The 22,826-nt window shown below is 36.5% G+C and overlaps 1 protein-coding gene and 1 long non-coding RNA gene across 3 annotated transcripts in view; one reads left to right on the forward strand and one right to left on the reverse strand.

The window, feature by feature from the left end:
- Window positions 1-22,826, reverse strand: part of CDH12 (cadherin 12) — a 1,063,313-nt gene that overhangs the window by 954,178 nt on the left and 86,309 nt on the right. The window lies entirely within an intron of this gene.
- LOC147584041 (uncharacterized) lies at window positions 3,188-11,320 on the forward strand. Its single transcript, XR_015255108.1, has 3 exons — window positions 3,188-3,290; window positions 9,426-9,522; window positions 11,062-11,320. It is a non-coding gene; the product is annotated as an uncharacterized LOC147584041 (long non-coding RNA).

Here is a 22,826-nt window from a genome sequence, read left to right on the forward strand (position 1 = left end):
CAGTCGGTTAAGCGTCCGACTTCAGCCAGGTCACGATCTCGCGGTCCGTGAGTTCGAGCCCCGCATCGGGCTCTGGGCTGATGGCTCAGAGCCTGGAGCCTGTTTCCGATTCTGTGTCTCCCTCTCTCTCTGCCCCTCCCCCGTTCATGCTCTGTCTCTCTCTGTCCCAAAAATAAATAAACGTTGAAAAAAAAAATTTTTTTTTAAAATAAAAAAAAAAATAAAAAATGAAAATAAACCTGGAATTTCAGTTGGCCTCTTTTTTTCATGTCAACATACTGCTAAGAGTCTTTTATATCTATGGTTATTTTCACATATTTAGTTAACTAACATCACTTCTCTGGATGTCATATAAATTGTTATGTTACAGATAAAGTTAGCTGTTACCTCTGGAAGATTTAACATCAGTCTTAAAATAGAACAGAACAATAGCATCAAACATTAATGTTTCCTATACCCATTTGGAAGGTATATGCAAGAAGTTTCACTTGATCATTCGAATACATCTGCTGCCAAACCAGTATCATGTGCTCACTGATAATTCTGATGTTATTTGGTTTGGCTATGTTGCCAGCTAGGAAAACATCTCCAATAATCTAATGACACTTCACAGTAATATTCTGATCATATTTTATTCAAAACACTTATGATAACATACTACTATACACAGTTATTATTTGTGGGAAAATAGAGTGTCATTATATGTACATAAACATTATAGAAGCACTGTTTGAAGATTGTTAGTACATAGAAATCTATTTGGACCATTTTCTCTACACAGTTAGCCAGCAGATGCTACACTCTATTTTTTGGGAAAGTGATCAGCTATAAGACTAAACCAAGTCAGCTCACAGATGCTGTATAGTTTAAGTTAATTGCTATCATTTCCACTTAGAGATGTTCAAAAGAAAAAGCAGCAAATCTAGTACTAGCTATTAAAAACTAAATGTATTATATTACAGCAACAGCTGCTATTTATTTTGTTTTTGCTTCACGGCAGGTATAATTAATATTGTTTTAAGCATAGATTTATAAAATTTTCTCCATGGGTAGTCCCATTAGAGAAAATGTTTGCATTCATATACCCATGGAGATTCTTTTAATATTTGCTAATATAGAACATTACGGTGGAGAAAAAAAACCTTAATGTACCATGTACTAAATTAATTAACAGCAGAGTGACTTCAATAATTAGGCTTTCAAAGAAACCAAAAAGTATGAAAGCTGCATCAACAATGATTTTCATGAAGCATTATGCCTTTTCCGTCTGAACTTGTTTCTTGAATCCAGTGGTATTCTAAACATGAGACTTGCCATATGTATCATTTGTCAGGTTATGCCTGTTTTAGGTTATGCCTGGGTTAGGCCCCGGGGATGCAGAGATAAAGAAAACTGACAGGGTTTCTGTCCTAGAATGTACATGATCTTGAAGAAGACAGACAAGGACAACCATAGACACATAAACACCTAAATACATGATGATTTTATATAGTGTTAGTTTCTGTGAAGAAAATAAACAGGTTCATAGGGATGGGTACAGTGGAAGGCAGCCTGAGCTAGAATAAAATGGTCATTGAGTATCTCCTGTGGGGGTGATCTTTTGGCAAAGACCAGACTGAAAAGAAAGAGCCGAGCATGTGAAAACCTAGGGGTGCACGTTCAGGCAGAATAAGTATCAATTACAAAGACTCTAAAATATGAACAAGAGTGATAAATTCAAGGAAGAGAACCAAATTCAGGGCGTTGAAAATATGGAGTGAAGACGTAAGACAGGAGATAAGTGTGTGAAATAAAGAGATCGCGTTGAATTTCGTGGGCCTTGCTGAGGAGTGTGGGTTTTATTCTAAATGCAAAGCAAAGGCAATAGAACACTTGTAGCAGGGGGATGATTTAAAATGCTTGAAAAGAAAAACAAATGGCTTTTTTTTTTTACACTATCTGTTGAACACGTGGAATAGGAGGAAGTGGAGAAGCCAACTGCTATTAGAAGCATAATGTGGGGTACCAGAGTAAAGTTGAAACAGAAGGAATAGAAAGCCATAGACATGGCTGAAATCTATATGTTTGCAGTCAAACAGAAGTCTCATGGATTAATTCCCCTTGGTCCTAAAATTCTTAAATTTTCACTTTAAGAAACACTAGTATTCTCTTAGTTCTTATAAATCTTCAGCAACAATTTATTTTGCAAACAAAAGAGCAATCAAAATCCCTATTAACTAACTTGAATCCTGTCTCTTGCGATTATGCATATCTTCTCATTTGTTCTTCTTAATGAAAAGGGGAACAGCTGTTTACCATCATCCATACGTTCTTTTTATAAAATTCAAGTAGATTACTAAGGAGTCCCTACGCCCATGATGCTTGATTCAAATACAATCACCCAGACTGACTATCTGAGGTCAAAAGCACTGGTCCAGGGATCAGGTCCCTGTTCAGGCGCAAAAAAAAAAAAAAAAAAAAAGCACTGAATATGATTTGTAATTTCAGTGACAAAAATAACCTAGCAACCATCCATTACCAAACCAAAACCAAAATAATGAGAACCATTTTATGGAAGCAACTGAATCAGAAAAAAAACAAAAAAATATATGCCAGCAAATAATGTGAACGTTTTTAGAAATTTGACTAGTAAAGTCACTGCACTGTGCATCAGTGACAAGAGGGGGATGTCCGTGAGTTTGCTAAGTGAATATTTGTTGTAGCTTGTTCTAGAAACTAGGGTAACAACTCAAAACAGTGTCTCGGAATTCACAGAGACACACACTAGTGGATGATTTAGGTAAGTGAAGAGGCAAGAACCAGAGGAGTATTCCAGATGATGGGAAGAAAAAAAAATTATGGGATCTAGATTTTGGGAATCCAGGGTGAGACCTGAAGGAGCAGAATCATCCAGGGAAAGAGGAGGAGGGAAGAAGAACACAGAAGTGGAGGGCACTTGAGTAACAGCAGCTGCACAGGTCTGCAGCCACGTGGATAACAGAATGGGGGGAGAAGACAGAAGTCAAAGAAACTGCTTAGGAGTTTGTAGTGACCAGTTCTCCATCTACATGAATATTTAAATCGTGTCATGCTACTTGAGACCCTCTAATATCAGCTGCAGAGAGCAGAAGGAAAATAGGACCCATAGGACTCATCTTTACAATGTGAATATAAATACCCCTTATGCTTTAACTCACATTTTGTTTTTTTGTGTTTTCTTTTCTGCTTCAGTTACAGAGGATAATCTCTACCAGAAAACATGGGGTATGACGTTAGATCTGTCTGGAAGCACAAGCAAATCTGAATCCAAGGTAGGGATTTAGCACATTTTCTAATGTCCTTTGTGTTTCATGTTCCTTAAATCAGTTACTTTTACTCATTCTGCTTTTATAGTCACTAATTTTCAGACACAAAATATTTAACGTGTGACATATCTAAAATCAAAGTTTCCTAGTACAGCTTGCTTTCTTGCTTGCTTGCTTGCTTGCTTTCTTTCTTTCTTTCTTTCTTTCTTCAAGTTAGTTAACATATAGTGTAGTATTAGTTTCAGGAGTAGAACTTAGTGATTCATCACTTACATACAACACCCAGTGCTCATCCTAACAAGTGCCCTCCTTAATGCCCCTCACCCATTTAGTGCATTCCCCCCCCCCCACCATCCCTACAGCAACTGTCTGTATTTAAGAGAGTCTATGTATTTAAGAATTTCTTATGGTTTGCTTCCCTCTCTGTTTTTATCCTATTTTTCCTTTCCTTCCCTTATGTTCATCTGCTTTAAGTACAGCTTTCTAATATCATTTTTCATTATGGATACTAATTCATCCTATTGTTATATGTACTAGTTTTTATTCAAAATGTGGTATTTATTTGGGAGCATTTGGTGTTTTTCTATGCTCATTTCCTGTGACTGATAGGTCACAGAGAACTTATCAGCTATAAATCATTCAACTTTATAAGGCTAATCCATGGAGACAATGATAAATTCTGAGGTTTTCAGCAAATCCTATGTGGGCTGAAGTTTAAGTTTTGTTCTAAGATAATATTCTTCTCCAATTTTTAACTATTTTAAAACAATTAGAAAAATAAAGCATACTTATGCTGAAAGGTTTTGAAGGTGGAAAAGCTTATGAAGAAGTGAAAGATTATATATATTTGAAACTTTACTAAAAACACTTAATTTGCAAATACAGACCTAATTCTTAATTAAGTATTATTAACGTGGGCAAGTTAACTGCTTTCAATCTCAGCTTGTAATTTGGAAAAATAATGGTACCAACTTAATACTACTGTATCTAATGAAATGTGCTGAAGGAAATTCCTTTTATGTAGAAGAGGCAAGAAAATTCTTTATTCCATTATAAGTCCAACATATGCAATGTATCATTAGCAGGAATTATTTTCTTTTTGCCATTAAATTTGTAAAAAAATAAATAAAAAATAAAAACCACTGACTTCAAATATAATATCCAAAATTTTTCCATCACATTATTGTTTGATGTTTTAAAAAAAAACCTTCCAAATTCTATTTTGATTAATTAAGTCAAGGTATGTATTGAATGTCTTTTTCCTGACACTTTGATATACCCGATCAAGTTAAGGACTTCATAACGGGGTGATCGTCTTAGATTATCTAGTCAAGGCAATCTCATCACAAGGGTCCTTGCAAGTGGGCAGTGAGGCAGAACAGGGAGAACAAGAGAAAAGATGTGAGCATGGAGCTCGGACAGACACAGGCAGGATTTCCGGCCTGGAAGATAAAGGAAGAGGGCCGTGAGCGCAGGGATGCGGAAGCCCCGTCTGAGTGGGAAAGCAAGGGAACAGGTTCACCCCTACAGCCCCAGAAGGAAAGCAGCCCTGCCAACATCTTGACTTCACCCAGTGAGACCCACCTCAACTTCCTAACCTGCAGAACTATAAAAAAACTCAGTTTGCATTGGGTTAAGCCAGTTTGGTGGGAATTCGTTACAGCAGCAAATTGAAAACTAATAGAAGCCCTAAAAATGAAAGTGAATTGCTGAAATAGTAACCTTTAAGGCACACTTTAACATTAACAAAATAAATGATCAAATTATGGTAGTCTTCTTTTGAAAGAGCCTGAATGTCCATCAACTGATGAATGGATAAAGAAGGTGTGATTTATATACACAATGGAATATGACTTGGCAATGAGAAAGAATGAAATATGGCCTTTTGTAGCAATGTGGATGGAACTAGAGAGTGATATGCTAAGTGAAATAAGTCAGGCAAAGAAAGACAGATACCATATGTTTTCACTCTTATGTGGATCCTGAGAAACTTAACAGAAGACCATGGGGGAGGGGAAGGGGGGGGAAAGTTAGAGAGGGAGGGAGCCAAACCATAAGAGACTCTTAAAAACTGAGAATGAACTGAGGGTTGATGGGGGGATGGGAGGGAGGGGAAAGTGGGTGAGGCATTGAGGAGGGAACCTGTTGGGATGAGCACCGGGTGTTGTATGGAAACCAATATGACAATGAATTTCATATTCAAAAAAAAATTATGGTAGTCTTCTTTATAAGCAAAAAAAAATGTTAAGAGTAGAAAACAGAACTAATACTTTTTAAAAATAGTAAAAGAATTTCTCAATTAATCAGATAATTTCTTTATCAGTAATGTCATCGCATGGTAAAGGAACTAAAACTAAAGCAATGTTACATTAATTAATTACCCAAATGATTACAAAAATTTCGTAAGAATGTTGTTACATCTTAAACTAGTAAATTAAAATACATTATATTTTATGACTAAAAAATAAAGTTAAAAATAGAACTTAGGTTCCAGGAATCGCACTACTACATATTTACCCAAATAATATAAGAACACTAATTCAAAGGGGGAACATGCACCCCTAATGTTTATAAGCGGCATTATTCACAATAGCCAAAATACAGAAGCAGCCCAAGTATCCATCAACTGATGAATGGATAAAGATGTGGTATATACACACACACACACACACACACACACACACACACACACACACACACGCTCAACGGAATATTATTCAGCCATAAAAAAGTGAAATATTTATTCGATCTGAAGAGAAACCAGAGGGGCGCCTGGGAACTCAATCAGTTAAGTGTCTGACTCTTGGTTTTGGCTCAGGTCATGATCTCACAGTTTTGTGGGTTTGAGCCCCACATCAGGCTCTACACTAGAAGCATGGAGCCTGCTTGGGATTCTCTCTCTCCCTATCATTCCCTCCCCCACTCACACTACCTCTGTCTCTTTCAAAAATAAATAAATTTTTAAAAAATTTAACAAGAAACCAAAGTATTCAACAAGAATGAAATCTTGCCATTTCCAACAACATAGATGGAGCTAGATAGTATGATGCTAAGTGAAATAAGTCTGTCAGAGAAAGACAAATACCACATGATTTCACTCATATGTGGAATTTAAGAAAAAAAAAACTAGAAAAGGGAAAACATAAGAGAGAAAGAGACACACAGACAGAGAAACCAAGAACAGACTCTTAATTTAAGAGAACAAACTGATGATTACCAGAGGGGAGATTAGTGGGGGGATGGGTTAAATCGGTGATGAGAATTACAGAAGTTAGTTAAATGATTTCATAGCATAGTGCCCTGAAAAAAAAAAAAAAAGATATGAAACAGAATAAATTACCAAGTAACATTTTTATTTGGGTATTGAGTATGATTTTTCAGATATTGGAAAGAAGCATTCTGCTATAGAGTCCTCCCAATTGAGTGAGCGTGAGAGATGTCGGGTGTACTTAGTTCCTGATCCAGTATGCATCAGGGAAGCCACATCCTCGTCATTAAGTGTGTGTGTTGGGGGCAGAGGGAGAGAAGCAGGGAGTGCTAAAGTAAAATGAAGGTCTTGGTGCTTCTAAACTCTACTCACCTCCCACCCCTTAGTCCATTCTCTGACAGCTTCAACCTACATCAGTCATCCTGACACTTTTTGCTCCAAAGAACAAAACCATAAAGGCATCGTCCTCCTCTTCTCAACGCTAATATCTAACTTTATTAAACCAATGTGATTGGATACACATGCATGCTATGGAATATAAAAGTTATGAAAAGCAATTATTACTTCTTTCTCTCTATCAATGTCTTTTGGAATTGTTACTTCTAAGTGGTTTCAATGCATTAACTAGTTATAATCAAGGGATATGTTTTCATAGGACTAAGAACAGCATAAATAGAAACAATGTGTGAGTTTGAAAACCTGGCCTTCATATATTCCTATAGCTACAAATAATAGATTCATGTAGCTACAAATATATATTTCTGTAGCTACAACGGATTCTACCTCAAAATTCTACATTTGTGCCCTTATAAGCACTATACTGAAGAGTATCTAATCTGTTCCCTTTTCCCAATCTCCACATCAGGTTACTTTGAAGAGAGAACTACCTATTTTCTTTGCTTCAGAGATAAACAAAGTCAGGGGTACACATGGAAATATGAATTCCCCCAAACAACAGTACTTTCAGGAAAAGCTAACAAACCCTTATTTCACATGTTTTTCAGTGCGGAACTCCAGTTTGCAAGGATGTATAAATGCAAATTGTACCATTCTGAGTCATGGCTATCTTAAAAACTACCAGTATAATTCAATCCCTTTTATTCCAAATATATTAAAGACCAGAGGGGCGCCTGGGTGGCGCAGTCGGTTGAGCGTCCGACTTCAGCCAGGTCACGGTCTCGCGGTCCGTGAGTTCGAGCCCCGCGTCGGGCTCTGGGCTGATGGCTTGGAGCCTGGAGCCTGTTTCTGATTCTGTGTCTCCCTCTCTCTCTGCCCCTCCCCCGTTCACGCTCTGTCTCTCTCTGTCCCAAAAATAAATAAAAAACGTTGGAAAAAAAAATTTTTTTAAAGACCAGATAAAATAAAATTTAAAAAGTAAAGCCAATAGATATTAATTTATGGAATAAAACCACTTGCTAGAAACAAAAGTTTTTATCTATTTTTATTCAGAACAATGTTGATGTCATTCCCCTTTTGTATTAAGCATAGGATACTGTCAAGGTTTATATTTTTTAAACTTTGATTAGCCAAATATAAACACAGGGAATTCAGTAAGATTGTATTTATAAAGCCTTAAGGCTTTTTTTTTTTTTTTTGCTTCCACTTTTTGTGTATATACCTGTTCATGTGTAGCCTACAAACAGTATCAAATAATATAACACTTTTAATCTGTCCTAAATTGTTACGCTATGTTTTTGGATAAGCAAGTTAGAAGTGCCAAAAACGGATGCAACGTATCTATAAAGTAATAGAACATCTTTGCTTTTATTAGACTGTAATTCTTGACCTGAATAATGCCACTAATACTTCCTTCAGAAAACTTGATGCTGTAAATCTCATCTGAAAAATCCCTTATTTTAAAATGACAGATTGTTGGGGCGCCTGGGTGGCTCAGTCGGCTAAGCAGCTGACTTCGGCTCAGGTCACGATCTCACGGTCCGTGAGTTCGAGCCCCGCGTCGGGCTCTGTGCTGACCGCTCAGAGCCTGGAGCCTGTTTCAGATTCTGTGTCTCCCTCTCTCTGACCCTCCCGTGTTCATGCTCTGTCTCTCCCTGTCTCAAAAATTAAAAAAAAAAAAAAAAGTTAAAAAAAAATAAATAAAATGACAGATTGTTAAGTGGCCTGAAGTAATGAGTCCTGACTGTCGTATTTCCCGGTGTACTGCTCAAAGTTCCTAACAGCATTTTTACAAATGTTCAGAGGTTTAGACATGTTTCTGGAAAGAATAAGCACATGTTACGATAGCAAACACTGATCAAAACACTTTTATGTGATAATGGTAACAGGGCTACACATTATATTTGTAACATTCAAGGAGGTATAAATTCGCTTTAGAAATCTTCATTTTGTTATAAGGAATGACATATTTCCGTCAACTTGAAGAACAAAGAATACTTGAGAAGATAAATACAAAAGATAAATATGACATATCATTATATTTGTATTTACTATCATTCCTTATTTCTTCCTATACTTATTTCACATTTTATCTAAAATACTATGCTCAACATCTGTTAAATATGTAAAAAAAAAAAAAAAAAAGACTTCATAGGACTTGTTTTTTATCCAAATCATTATTTATGTTCCATATTAAATTTCTAATTCTTATTAGGATTCTTAATGTATCAAATGTGAAATCATGAGAATTCTTAACACTCAGGCCATTATTAAGTCTTTCAACTTGCTGATTCTAATTGTTCATCTTACTTGCTTTTTCCATTTCCTATTGATGCTGTCTCTTCTCTGATATCCTTCCTCTGCTTCCTCCATCAAAGTGGGCATTTCACTGGGCAGCAGCACTTGGCTAATGATTAACAGTGGAGAAACAAAGGTGATATGTGCCCTTAGGGTCCTGCTTTTAAAATCCAGAAAGCATGCCTCCTTCCTTCCTGGAGGGGGGATACTCCCACATGTAACTTCTCTTCTCCCCGCAGGATGGAGGGTAGGATCTGGTCTCCCAGACCACAGGAGAAGATGAAGACAGCACACCGTGAGCCCTGGACCACACTCTTTGGAACGGCTGTATCTAAGGTATTATTTACGCTGTTTAAATCTTCAAATTGGAGACCTGCAGGAGAGTATTTATCTTGCTTAACTGTTTTGGTGGGGTTTTTTGTTGTTGTTGCCGTTGTTACAGCAGCTTAGAATTTATATCAACTATTTCCTTGGTGAAGAAAACATAACCCCTAGCGTTCAGGATTAGATCACTTTGATTCACAGTCATACTGATTCACGGTCATATTGTTTCACTTTTCGGAAGAAATTGGTAATGGTTAGTTATGAGTAGTATAAAAAGGTCTTGGTGATTATCAAGTTGTCTTATTAAATACCTTATTAATTAAATTAATTTTCAGATTAAAAATCTGCTATTTTTGTATGTTCAAGTATAAATTCCAAAACACACAATCTTTCATTAAAACAATTAAAAACTGGGATGCCTGCGTGGCTCAGTCAGTTAAGTATTCAGACTGGCTCAGGTCATGATCTCACAGTTCCTGAGTTCAAGCCTCTCATCAGGCTGTCTGCTGTCAGCAGAGAACTCACTTCAGATATTCTGTCCCCCTCTCTCTCTGCCCTGCTCATGCTCCTGCTCGCTCACTCTCTGTCTCTGTCTCTCCTCTCAAAAATAAATAAACATTTAAAAAATAAAATAAAATGAAATAATAAAAACTACTGGGACACCTGAGTGGCTCAGTCGGTTAAGCGTCTGATTTCACCTCAGGTCGTGATCTCATGGTTCGTGAGTTCAAGCCCCGCATCGGGCTCTGTGCTGACAGCTCAGAGCCTGGAGCCTGCTTCGGATTCAGTGGCTCCCTCTCCCTCTCCCTCTGGCCCTCCCCTGTTCATGCACCCTCTCTCAAAAAAAAAAAAAAAAAAAAATTAAAAAAAATTTTTAAAAAGCATCCGACTGTTGATTTCAGCTCAGGGCAGGATCTCATGGTTTGTGAGATTGAGCCGCATGTGGGGCTCTGCACGAACAGTGAGAAGCCTGCTTGGGATTCTCTCTCTCACTCTCTTTCTGCCCCTCCTACACCCATGCGTTTGTGCGTGCATGTGTCCACGCTCTTTCTCTCAAAATAAATAAACTTAAAAAATAACAATAAATAAAAACCACCAACATATACTGATATATTTATCTATCTGTTATTTATCTTTCCAGTACTCCACATGCCTTTTTCAGGTACACAATTTTGAACAATTAACTACTAAAATTTATAATTCGTTTGTAGGTTTTCCAATAATCCTTAGTGACCTTGGATTTTCAGCTTTGTCAACTTCTCAATAACCACTTATAAAAGTCAGAAGAAAGAATTGGTCCCTCACGAAATCCCTTAAATGAAGTAAATTTTAAAATCCTTTCATGCATTACACTGCCAATCACTGTGGCTAATCCCATTCAAGCTCCGTAATTAGTATCCCAAGGTAGGGATTCCCACCTGTACCATGTTGTACAACATCACGAAATGGGGAGGGGGATATGAGAGAAAGGCTCCCAGCAGACCTCTGCATGACAGAATGTGTGAATCAATTTTCATTAATTCTGCCTCTTTAAATCTGTCCGCTCTTTAGGAGAGATTGCTCTCTGCCTCAGACACTATCGCAAGATAATTAACAGAACCACTGCTGGAGACCGATGATAGCACAGGCAGCAGCGGATACCTGTGGCAGGAACTCCCTGCCATCCCAGTGCCATCGAACTGTGAAGGAAAAGGACACGCAGTGCTGTGAAACACTAATTTTACTAAACAAGTGCATTATTTATAGCAGGCATCACAGGGCTATATGTATTTATCACGTAACAGAAATAAAGCAAATGGTTTCTAAAACACTTTCAACTCTTCTGGCAACTATGTTAGACTCTGTGACAAAGTATCTCTAAATAAGATCACCCAGGGTCCCTATGAGCAGCTATAATAGTGTGCATATTGACTTGAATGCCACCACACAGAAATACTCGAATTCGCTATCACTTTTCCAATTGCAAAGATCTGCTCATCCGTTCAATGACTAAATTTTCATAGTCACAGGAGCCTGATATCTATTTACTTACTTATTTACTTATAGTGGCCAATGGAAGGGCTACACCACTGTAGATTAAACTATCATGATAAAGGTAGCCTCAAATAATCATCTCTATATTCAAGATGCTTCAGTCACTACTTCTTGAGAAATCTATTATTGTCTAGTGTGTCCCAAATTTTCTTTTCCATCATCATTTGATCAGACAACCTCTGAGGAATCTCATACTTACTACATAATCTCCATTTTTTATTATTTATCCAGGAAATAACAGGATTTTAAAATTGAATAAGATCCTGGCCAGGATCCCATACAGAAAGTCAGGAAACTCAAAGATGTTAAAAGACTTACTAAGTCCTTCAGTTAGTGAGACGTGGAATCAGAACTGGCAACCGGGATTTCTGACTTGTGACCCAGCACGTAATTCACTAATGAGACTCCTTTGCAATATCAGAAATAAATACTTATATTGATTTCAAAGAGGCCACCACGAATGGATTCTTGCTGCCAAAGTCTTGCTGGACTCTTCTATTCTCGAACATCTTGTATACGCACATAAACTTTAGAAGTGAAATGACATACTTTCCTGTCCTAGTTCTAAACAATTCTGGAAAAACTTTTTTTCCCTGTTTTTATGCAACAACAAAAAGCCCTGAGATTAGGCAAAATAACTTCACTGCTGCTTCCTGGAGATATTTCCTCCTTGAAGACTTTGAACCAACTGAAATAATGTACCTAGTGGGACTAGCAAGTGGCCTATCAGTACCTGCCTCGACTATACCTCCATCAATCCAGAGCTATTGAGCCATAACCTCTTCCCATTCCAAACAAGCCCCTTGAATTGCAGGACTTGTTTAAAATTATTCAGATTAAGAAATCATTTTTAACGCAATGCTATACATATCTGTCCCTGATTTCTCCCTTCCAAGATGTTCTTTAACCTCCGTCAAGATGGTGTTATCACTTGTACTGGTCAGGGTCTCTAGAGAAACAAAATCAATAGAATGTGTATTTATATACAGAGAGAGAGAGATTTATTTTAAGAAGTGGGCTCATGTGACTGGGAAGGCTGCCAAGTCTTAAAACGTCCTGGATGGGCTGCTAGGCTAGAAACCCAGGGAAGAATGATGTTGCAATTCCAGTCCAGAGGCATTCTGCTGGCAGAATTTCCCCTTCCTCGGAGGAGAAAAATCTTTTTTCTTAAACTCTTTAACTGTTTGGGTGAGGCCCACCCACATAATGGAGCCTAATCTGCTCACTCAAAGTCTCCTAATTAAAATGTTAATTGCATTAAAATACCTTTATAGCAACATTCATAAGTCAACGTGTCTGGGCACTGTGGCCTTGCCAAATTGACACATAAATTTAACATTACATGCCTTGTAGCAGCCAATTACATACAAGCCTACATCATTTTATTGTGTTTCATGTTATTGCCGTTTGCATATATGGTGTGTTTTACAAGTTGACAGTTTGCAAGAACCCTGCACTAAGCAATTCCATCGGCACCATTTTCCAACAGGATCGGTTCACTTTGTGTCTGTGCATCATATTTTGGTAATTCTTTTAACAGTTCAAACAATTTCATTACTATTACATGTGTTATGTTAACTTGTGATCCATAATCTTTGATGTTACTATTGTAATTGTTTTGGGGTGCCATGAACTGTACCCATATAAAACGGCATACTTAAGTGATAAACACAGTATGTGATCTGACTGCTCCACTGACCAATCATTCCCCCATCTCTCTCCCTCTCTTCAGGCCTCCCTATTCCCTCAGATGCAACAATACTGAAATTAAGCCAATTATTAATCTTAAAATGACCACTAAGTATCCAAGTGAAAGGAAGAGTCACACATCTCTCACTTTAAATCAAAAGCTAGAAATGACTAAGTTTAGTGAAGAACACATACAAAAACCAAGATAGGCCAAAAGCTAGGCTTCTGGCATCACACAAATTAGCTAAGTTGGGAATGCCAAGGAAAAGTTCTTGTAGGAAATGAAAAGTACCAGTCCAGTGAACACAAGAACGATGAGGGAAACAGCCTTTCCGATGATGTGGAAAAGGTTTGACTGGTCTGGATAGAAGCTCAAACCATTCATAACATTCCCAACATTAAGCCAAAACCCAATGCAGAGCAAGGCCCCAACCCTCTTCAATTATACGAAGGCTGAGAAAGACAAGAAAACTACAGGAGAAAAGTCTGAAGTTAGCAGAGGTAGGTTTATGAGGTTGAAGGAAAGAAGCCCATCTCCAGAACATACAGGTTCAGGGTGAAGCAGCAAGTGCTGATGCAGAACCTACAGCAAGTGACCCAGAAGGTCTAGCACAGATAATCAAAGAAGGTTGCTACACTAAACAACCAATGTTCAATGTAGATGAAACAGCCTCCTACTGGGCGAAGATACCGTCTAGAACTTTCACAGCTGGAGATGAAATGTCAATGCCTGGCTTCAAGGCTTCAAAGGGCAAACTGACTATATTGCTGGGGCTAATGCAGCTGGTGACTTTCAGTTGAAGGCAGTGAGCGTGTATTATTCTGGAAGTCCTAGGGCCCTGAAGAATTATGCTAAATCTATACTGTCTGCTCTATAAATGGAACAACAAAGCCTGGGTGACAACACATCTGTTTACAACATGGTTTACTGAATATTTTAAACCCACCGTTGAGATCTACTGATCAGGAAAGATTCTTCTCAAAATATTACTGCTCACTGACAATGCGCCTAGCTACCCAAGAGCTCTGATGGAGATGTACAATGAGATTAATGTTGTTCTCATGTCTGCTAACACAGCATCCATTCCGTAGCCCATGAATCAAGGAGTAATTTTGATTTTCAAGCATTGTTATTTAAGAAATGCATTTCACAAAGCTTCAGCTGCCATAGATAGTGGTTTCTATGATGGATATGAACAAAGTCAATTAAATAACTTCTGGAAACAAGTCACCATTATAGATGTCATTAAGAATATTCGTGATTCGTGGAAAGAGATGAAAATGTCAGCATTAATAGCAGTTTGGAAGAAGCTGACTCCAATCCTCCTGGACAACTTTGAGGGGTTTGAGACTTCAGTGGAGGAAGTAAGTGTAGATGCAAGAGAACGAGATCAGAAATGGAGCCTGAAGATGTGACTGAGTTGCTGCAATTTCATGATAAAACTTTAATGGATGAGAAGTTACTTCCTCTAGGTGAGCAAAGGAAGTGTTTTCTTTGGATGGAATATGCTTCTGGTGAAGATGCTGTGAATATTACTGGAATAACCACAAAGGATTTAAAATATTACAATTTAGTTGATAAAGCAGTGGCAGAGTTTGAGACGACTCAATTTTGAAAGAAATTCTACTCTGGTTAAAATGCTGTTGAACAGCATCACATGCTACAGAGAAATTATTTGTGAAAGGAAGAGTCAATTGATGCCAGAAACTTCACTGTTGTCCTATTTTAAGAGATTGGCACAGCTACCCCAACCTTCAACAACCACCACCCTGATCAGTCAGCAGCTATCAACATCAAGACTCTCCACCAGTAAAGAGATTAGGACTTGCTAAAAGCTCACAAGATAGCTAGCATTATTAAGCAGTAAAATATTTTTTAACTAAGGTCTGTACATTCCTTAGACATAATGATACTGCACGCACACTTAACAGACTACAGCATAAACATAACTTTTATATGCACTAAGAAACCAAAACCTTTATTTGACTCGCATTATTGCAATATTCACTTTACTGTGCTGGTATGGAACTGAACCAGCAATATCTCTGAGATATGGCTGTAAACTCAGTTTTGCCTTGATCAAAAATTTTTCCAGTGGTCCTCTGGAAAACTGACAGCTGACACATCCTTTTCAGAAATGCAAACATGCAGAAGTGTCACAGCTGATAAGCCAACCCAGTGTCTTAACTCTAAAATCTACTACAAATGTTAAGATTCAGGACGCCTGGGTGGCTCAGTTGGTTGAGGATCCGACTCTGGCTCAGGTCATGATCTCACGGTTCATGCGTTCAAGCCCCACATCAGGCTCTGTGCTGACAGCTCGGAGCCTGGAGTCTGCTTTGGATTCTCTGTCTCCCTCTCTCTCCGTCCCTCCCCCACTTGCACTTGCTCTTCTCTGTCAAAAATAAACATCAAAAAAATTTTTTTAAAAAAGGATAAGATTCCCAAGGGAAAGGAATCTTGTAATATTCTCAGTGCCTAAAACAAAGAGTACCAAACAGCAAGTAACTAACTGAAAAACAGATGAGTGAAAACATAAATTAATAAGTCATATATTCTGCTATATCATTTGCAGAGAAGGAAAACATTGTATTTTCAAAATGATCTCATTATCTAAAAATTACATACTGTAGAAACTCTCTTGCATTTCAGTAATTGAAATTCAATATGTACAAGACATATAATTATAGCATCGTCCTCTATGTGTGTAAAACAAATATCTAGACCCACAAAACACACAGAAGGCACTCAATATTTTTTATGATGATTGACAATAATTGTGTTCCACACGAGAAATTAAATTTTCAAAATTCTCTTCTTTATTCATGCAAATATCAGTTGCTTTAGTGATTTGGTTTGCATTCTTATATGTCACAAAAAGCTCAAACATGCTGTTATGCCTTAAATATAATCCTTTGTTGCCATACTTCTCCTCAATATTTCTACTCATTTCTTAATTAATGACCTTTTAAAGATTGCAGACTTATCATGTGTGTTTACAGGTCTCCATCTCAAAAAGCTCCAGGTGACACAGATAATGGACCACCAGGTTGATATCATTTTGCTCAGGAAGATTGAAGAAGTATTCTGCTTCTTGATTTATATCCCAGGCTTTATATTCACAGCATTTCATCTTGAAAAGATTTTTCACATATGTCATTCTTAAATCTTTATAAAGATTGTTGAAAGCAACCCATTTTTCTTATTTCAGTTAAGAACTGAAACTCCCTGGAAAAGTGGTGCATAGTTTTATAAAGGACAGGCATCCCAAGGCAGGCCATCTAGGACTCCAGGACTCTGGGATGACATGTGAATTATTATCTACAACACTGAATGCTATGTAAATATTTGTCAAACTGAACTAAATGTCCTAGGAAACATTTTAAAAGATTCACTGTACTAAAAGCTTCTCTACTTTTGACTACACAAGGAAACACTATTTTTCTGGATTCATCCATCTTCCATTCTGGACATTAAGAAGTTCTAGAGAGAGGTTCATGATACAAATGTAAACAATAATATATTCTATGTACCTTATTGTCAAATGTCCTGTGACATTACCAGTCAGAATAGGCTTTACTATTTATACCTGGCATTAGACACGTGTAGCAACTAATAAATATGTTACACTTTGATTGAGGAAATTCGTGGAAACCAATTTATCTACACCTAGACTTTGCTCATCAGAAAAAGCAATGCTTCTATCAGTAAAACTGATACCTTAATTGGTCATTAAAAATGTCTGTCTGCATTATTCCTTATGTTAAATTTATAGTTAACTAGAAAATGTGAAGAAATCACCAAAGGGAAAAGGAGTGTTTTTTTTCCATAAAGCTGTTAAAATAAAAACAAAACTTTTTTGTGACCTACCATGTCCTACCTCATATTCTACAGAATTCCAGAATTTGAAAATTTTCAAACACACCACACACACACACACACACACACGCATGCACAATCTAGCCTTATAAAATCATGAGGGTAAAAAAGGAACCTTAAAGATTATAGATTTCAATGCCCTAATTTTAAAGATAGAAAAAAATGGTGTTCTCGGAGAAGTGAATTAGTCAATCACCTAATCCATGGTTAAACTCATACTGAAACTCCAAAACCCAGACTATGCTTCAACAATTCTTATGTGCATCTGTGCACCTGCAAGTACGTATGCACATGTGTTTAAACTAAATTATTTTGATATATGTATATAAAGGAAATCAGGTTTTTTTAAGTACATGGTTCTTATGTAGAAGGAGCAATAATAATTGTAGGAATAGATTCTTACTAACAGATCTTTCCTTTGGTGTTAGAAGAGAGGAAATTCAATTTTAGCATGCAAATTTACTGGCATTTAGGTTTGCTTCTCAGGCAATGGTTCTTAAAAAAGAGTATTACATCATTGTGTTTTAAGTTTTTTTTTATAAATAATTTGATAGAATAGCACTTTTCATTTAAAATAACACTGGTGAATAATTCATTTTATGTTAAAAATTAGAGTTATTCATCACTCTCAATGATCTAGATTCCAATATCATTTCCTGAGTGAGGCAGAAAGTTATATCATCAATTTCTTATCAAGGGAATCATTTATAACCTTGAATATTGACATGAGACCACTGGAATATACATAGCTTAATGACCAGGATTGAGAACTGAGATCATGTGTATCAAATTGACATAATTATTTGTCCAGAACATTCCTTTCTAGAAAGATAAAGGTGTAAATTAATAATTGTACTGTTTACTTCAGGAAATTCCTATAAACAAATTTATCTGGACAAAGAGTTTATCCATCTAGGCAAACAAGTCTTTTATTAGCACATCAGTTATCTTACCTGAGCAAACAATTTTCTTTTCAAACAACAGCTTAGTTATAATGACTTGCTTGAAGATTCATGCTTTTTCCTGCACACTGTTTGTTATAAACTTTAGTCAATTGCAACCACTTCCTTCTCCCTATGTAAATATCTTCTTTAAACCACTGAAGCCCACATCCCGGAACACCAAAGAGCTAGAACATTAAAAAACATCTATGTTTGTATCTATACTTCCAAGGCACTAATAAGAATCTTCACATTGTTATTCTACTTTCCTGCTGTAAGTATAGTAAACTTAGCTTTACTTTCTGTTTGTGTATGTGTGTGCTTTTTTATAGTCAGGAGTTGACAACTTACTGACTTTTTATCTGTGTTGCAACCTAATAATATAAAAATGTTTTTTTGAAATGTGTTGAAAATTTGAACATTCTTATAACTTAAGTATGTCTCATTAAAAGAACAAAAGTCTTGAGAACTGCTTCTCTAGACCTTTCTTTATCTATAAAATGATAAAAATATGCCTTATGCTTTATGTAACTCAGTGAGATATATTTCATTTTACCTCCAGTTTAGGTAACACAGTGTTATATTGCTTTAAGGTGTACAATACAGTGATACAGTAATGCATCACTCAGTGCTCACTGCCACAAGTGCCCTCCTTACTCCCCGTCACCCATTTCACCCATTCTCCCACCTAACTCTGCTCTAACAGCCATCAGTGAGTTCTCTATAGTTAAGAGTATGTTTCTTGGTTTGTCTTCCTCTTTTTTTTCCTTTACTCATTTGTTTTGTTTCTAAAATTCTACATATGAGTGAAGTCACATGGTATTTGTTTTTCTTGGACTGACTTATTTTGCTTAGTATTATACTCTCTAGCTCCCTCCATGTCATTACAATTGGTAAGATTTCACTTTTTTATGATGGCTGAATAATATTCCATTGTGTGTGTGTATACACACATATAGGTATACACACACACACACACACACACACACACACACACACACACCTTCTTTATCCATTCATCTATCAATGGACATTTGGACCACTTCCATAATCTGGCTATTATAAATAATGCTGCAATAAACACAGGGGTGTGTATATCCTTTTGAATTAATGTTTCTGTATTCTTTGGGAAAATACCCGGTAGTGTAATTATTGAATCATAGAGTAGTTCTTTTCTTTTTTTTTTTTAACTTTTTGAGGAACCTCCAGACTGTTTTCCATAGTTGCTGTACCAGTTTGCATTCCCACCAACTGTGCACAAGGGTTTGTCTCTACATCCTCCTTGCCGAAACTTGTTTCTTGTTTGTTGTTGTTCCTTTGTTTTGTCATCATTCTGACAGGCATGAGGTGATATCTCATTGTATTTTGACTTGTATTTCCCCGATGAATGATATTCAGCATCTTTTCATATGTCTATTATCCATCTGTAAGTCTTCTTCAGAAAAATGTCTATTCATGTCTTCTGTCCATTTTTTACTTGGATTATTTGGTTTGGGGGTGTTGACTTTTATAAGTTCTTTATATATTTTGGATACTAATCCTTTATCAGATAGGTCATTTGCAAATGTCTTTTCCCATTCCATAAACTGCCATTTAGTTTTGTTGATTGTTTCCTTCGTCATGCAGAAGGTTTTGCTTTTGATGAAGTCCCAAAAGTTTATTTTTGCTTTTGTTTCCATTGCCTCAGGATGTATATCAAGTAAGAAGCTGCTACCCCTGATGCCAAAGAGGAGCCTGCCTGTGTTCTCCTCTAGGATTTTCATGAAATTGGTCTCACATTTAAGTCTTTAAATCCATTTTGAGTTTGTGTATGTAAGAAACGGTCTACTATGTAAGTGTATGTAAGAAGTGGTCTAGTTTCAATCTTTTGCATGTGGCTGGCAGGTTTCCCAACACAATCAGTTTAAGAGACTGTCTTTTTCCTACTGGATATTTTTTCCCTGCTTTGTCAAAGACTAAGTGACCATACAATCACGGGTTTATTTCTGGACCTTCTATTCTGTTGATCGTGTGTCTCTTTTTATGCCAGTACCGAATGTTTTGATTACTACAGCTTTGTAATAGCTTTGTCTAGAATTGTGATACCCCAGCTTTGCTTTTTTTTTTTTTTTTAATTTTTAACATATATTTATTTTTGAGAGACAGAGACAGAGCACGAGCAGGGGGAGGGGCAGAGAGAGAGAGCGAGACACAGAATCTGAAGCAGGCTACAGGCTCTGAACTGTCAGCACAGAGCCTATCATGGGGCTCAAACCCACAAACTGTGAGATCATGATCTGAGCCTAAGTTGGCACTTAACCAACTGAGCCACCCAGGTGCCCTTTGGTTTTCTTTTTCAAAACTGATTTGCCTATTTGGGGTCTTTTGTGGTTCCACATAAATTTTAGGATATTTTGTTCTAGTTCTGTGAAAAATTCTGTTGTGATTTTGATAGGGATCACGTTATATCTGTAGATTGTTTTGGGTAGTATAGGCATTTTAACAATATTTGTTCTTCAAATCCATGAGCATGGAATATCTTTCCATTTCTTTGTGTCATCTTCAATTCTTTTATAGATTATAGTGTCTTATAGTTTTCAAAGTGTACATCTTTCACCTCTCTGGTTAGGTTTATTCCTAGGTATCTGAATATTTCTGGTGTAACTATAAATGGGATTATTTTCTGAATTTCTCCTTCTGCTGCCTCATCGTTAACAAATACTCTTTATTACTCGGTTGCATAGAAATGCAACATATTTCTGCACATTGACTTTGTACCCTGCAACTTTACTGAAATCATGTATCAGTTCTAGTTTTTTGGTGGAGGTTTTAGAGTTTTAGAGATTTAGACTTTTCTATGTATAGTATCATGTCATCTGCAAATAGTTAGTTTTACCTCTTTGTTACCAATTTGGATGACATTTCTTTTTGTCCTCTGATTGCTGTGACTAGGATGTCCAGTACTACATTGAATAAAAGTGGTGAGAGTAGACATTCTTGCCTTGTTCCTGACCTTAGGGTAAAAACTCTCAGGTTTTCCCCATTGAGAATGATGTTTACTATTGGTTTTTCATATATAGCCTTTACTATGTTGAAGCCAAAGTCCACACTTAACCAATTGAGCCACCTGGGTGCCCCGATTAACTCTTCTTTAAATGTTTTGTAGAATATGCCTGTTAAGTTGTTGGTACTTGACTTTAGTGTGTTGGGAGTTTTTTGATTAGTGATCCAATCTCCTTGCTGGTCTGTTCAAATTTTCTATTTTTCCTTCTTCAGTTTTGGTAGGTTATGTTTCTAGGAATTTACCCAGTTTTTCTAGGTTGTCTAATTTGTTGGCACATAGTTTTTCATAATATTTTCTTATAATTATTTGTATTTCTGTGGTGTATTTCTCCTGTTTCATTTGCAATATTGTTTATATGAGTCCTTGTGTTGTGTGTGTGTGTGTGTGTGTGTGTGTGTGTGTGTGTGTTCTTTTTTTTGGAGTCTGGCTAGTGGGTTATTAATTTTGTTGATCTTTTCAAAGAACCAGCTCCTGGTTTCATTGATCTGTTTTATTGGGGTTTTTTTGTTTGTTTTTTAGTTTCTATATCATTTATTTCCTTTTTTTATTTTTGTTTTTATTATTTTTTTTATTATTTCCCTTCTACTGGTTTTGAGTTTTGGGTTTTGTTCTTTTTCTAGATCCTTTAGTTGTAAGGTTAGGGTGTTTGAGATTTTTCTTTCTTCTTGAGATAGGCCTGTATTGCTATAAACTTCCCCCTTAGAAGGACTTTTGCTGCATCCCAAAGGTTTTGGACCATTGTGTTTTCATTTCTGTTTATTTCCACGTACCTTTTAATTTCTTCTTTGATTTCTTGGTTGACCCATTCATTGTTTAATAGCATGTTATTTAACCTCCATGTATTTGTGCTTTTTCCATATTTTTTCTTGGGTTTGATTTCTACTTTCATGGCATTGTGGTCAGAAAAGATGCATGGTATGACTTCAACATTTTGAACTTGTTGAGGCTTCTTTTGTGGCCTAATATGAAATCTATTTCTGGTAAATGTTCTGTGTGCACTTAAAAAGAATGTCTATTCTACTGTTTTAGGATGGAATTTTCTGAATATATCTGTTTTAAGTCCATCCGGTCCAGGATGTCATTCAAAGCCACTGTTTCCTTGCTGGTTTTCTGTTTGGACGGTCTGTCCATTGATGTAAGTGGCATGTTTAAGTCCCTTATTGTATTACTAGTGATTAGTTCTTTTATGCTTATTAACTGTTTTATCTATTTGGGTGCTTTCATATTGCGTGCATGTATATTTGTAATTGTTATATCTTCTTGTTGGATTCCCCTCCTTACATAGTGTCTTTATTTGTCTCTTTATAGACTCCATAGTCTCTTTTGACCAATATAAGTATTGCTACTCCAGTTTTCTTTTGACATCCATTTGCATGATAAATGTTTCTCTGTCCCCTCACTTTCAATCTGCATGTGTCTTTAGGTCTTCAATGAGACTCCTGTAGGCAGCATATAGATGGGTCTTGTTTGTTTGTTTGTTTTTTTAACCACTCTGTCATCCTATGTCTCTTAATTGGTACATTTAGTCCATTTACACTCAAAGTAATCATTCATAGGTATGTATTTATTGCCATTTTGTTACTTGTTTTGTGGTTGTTTTTGCAGTTTTCCTCTGATCCCTTCTTGTCTTTCTTCTATGGTTTGCAGGTTTTCTTTAGTGATATACTTGGATTCCTTACTCTTTACTTTTGCATATCTATTATTGTTTTCTTGATTTGTGGTTACTATT

This window comes from Puma concolor, chromosome A1 (genome assembly GCF_028749965.1).
Source record: "Puma concolor isolate L17-30 chromosome A1, mPumCon1.1.hap2, whole genome shotgun sequence".
Taxonomy (NCBI): Eukaryota; Metazoa; Chordata; class Mammalia; order Carnivora; family Felidae; genus Puma; species Puma concolor.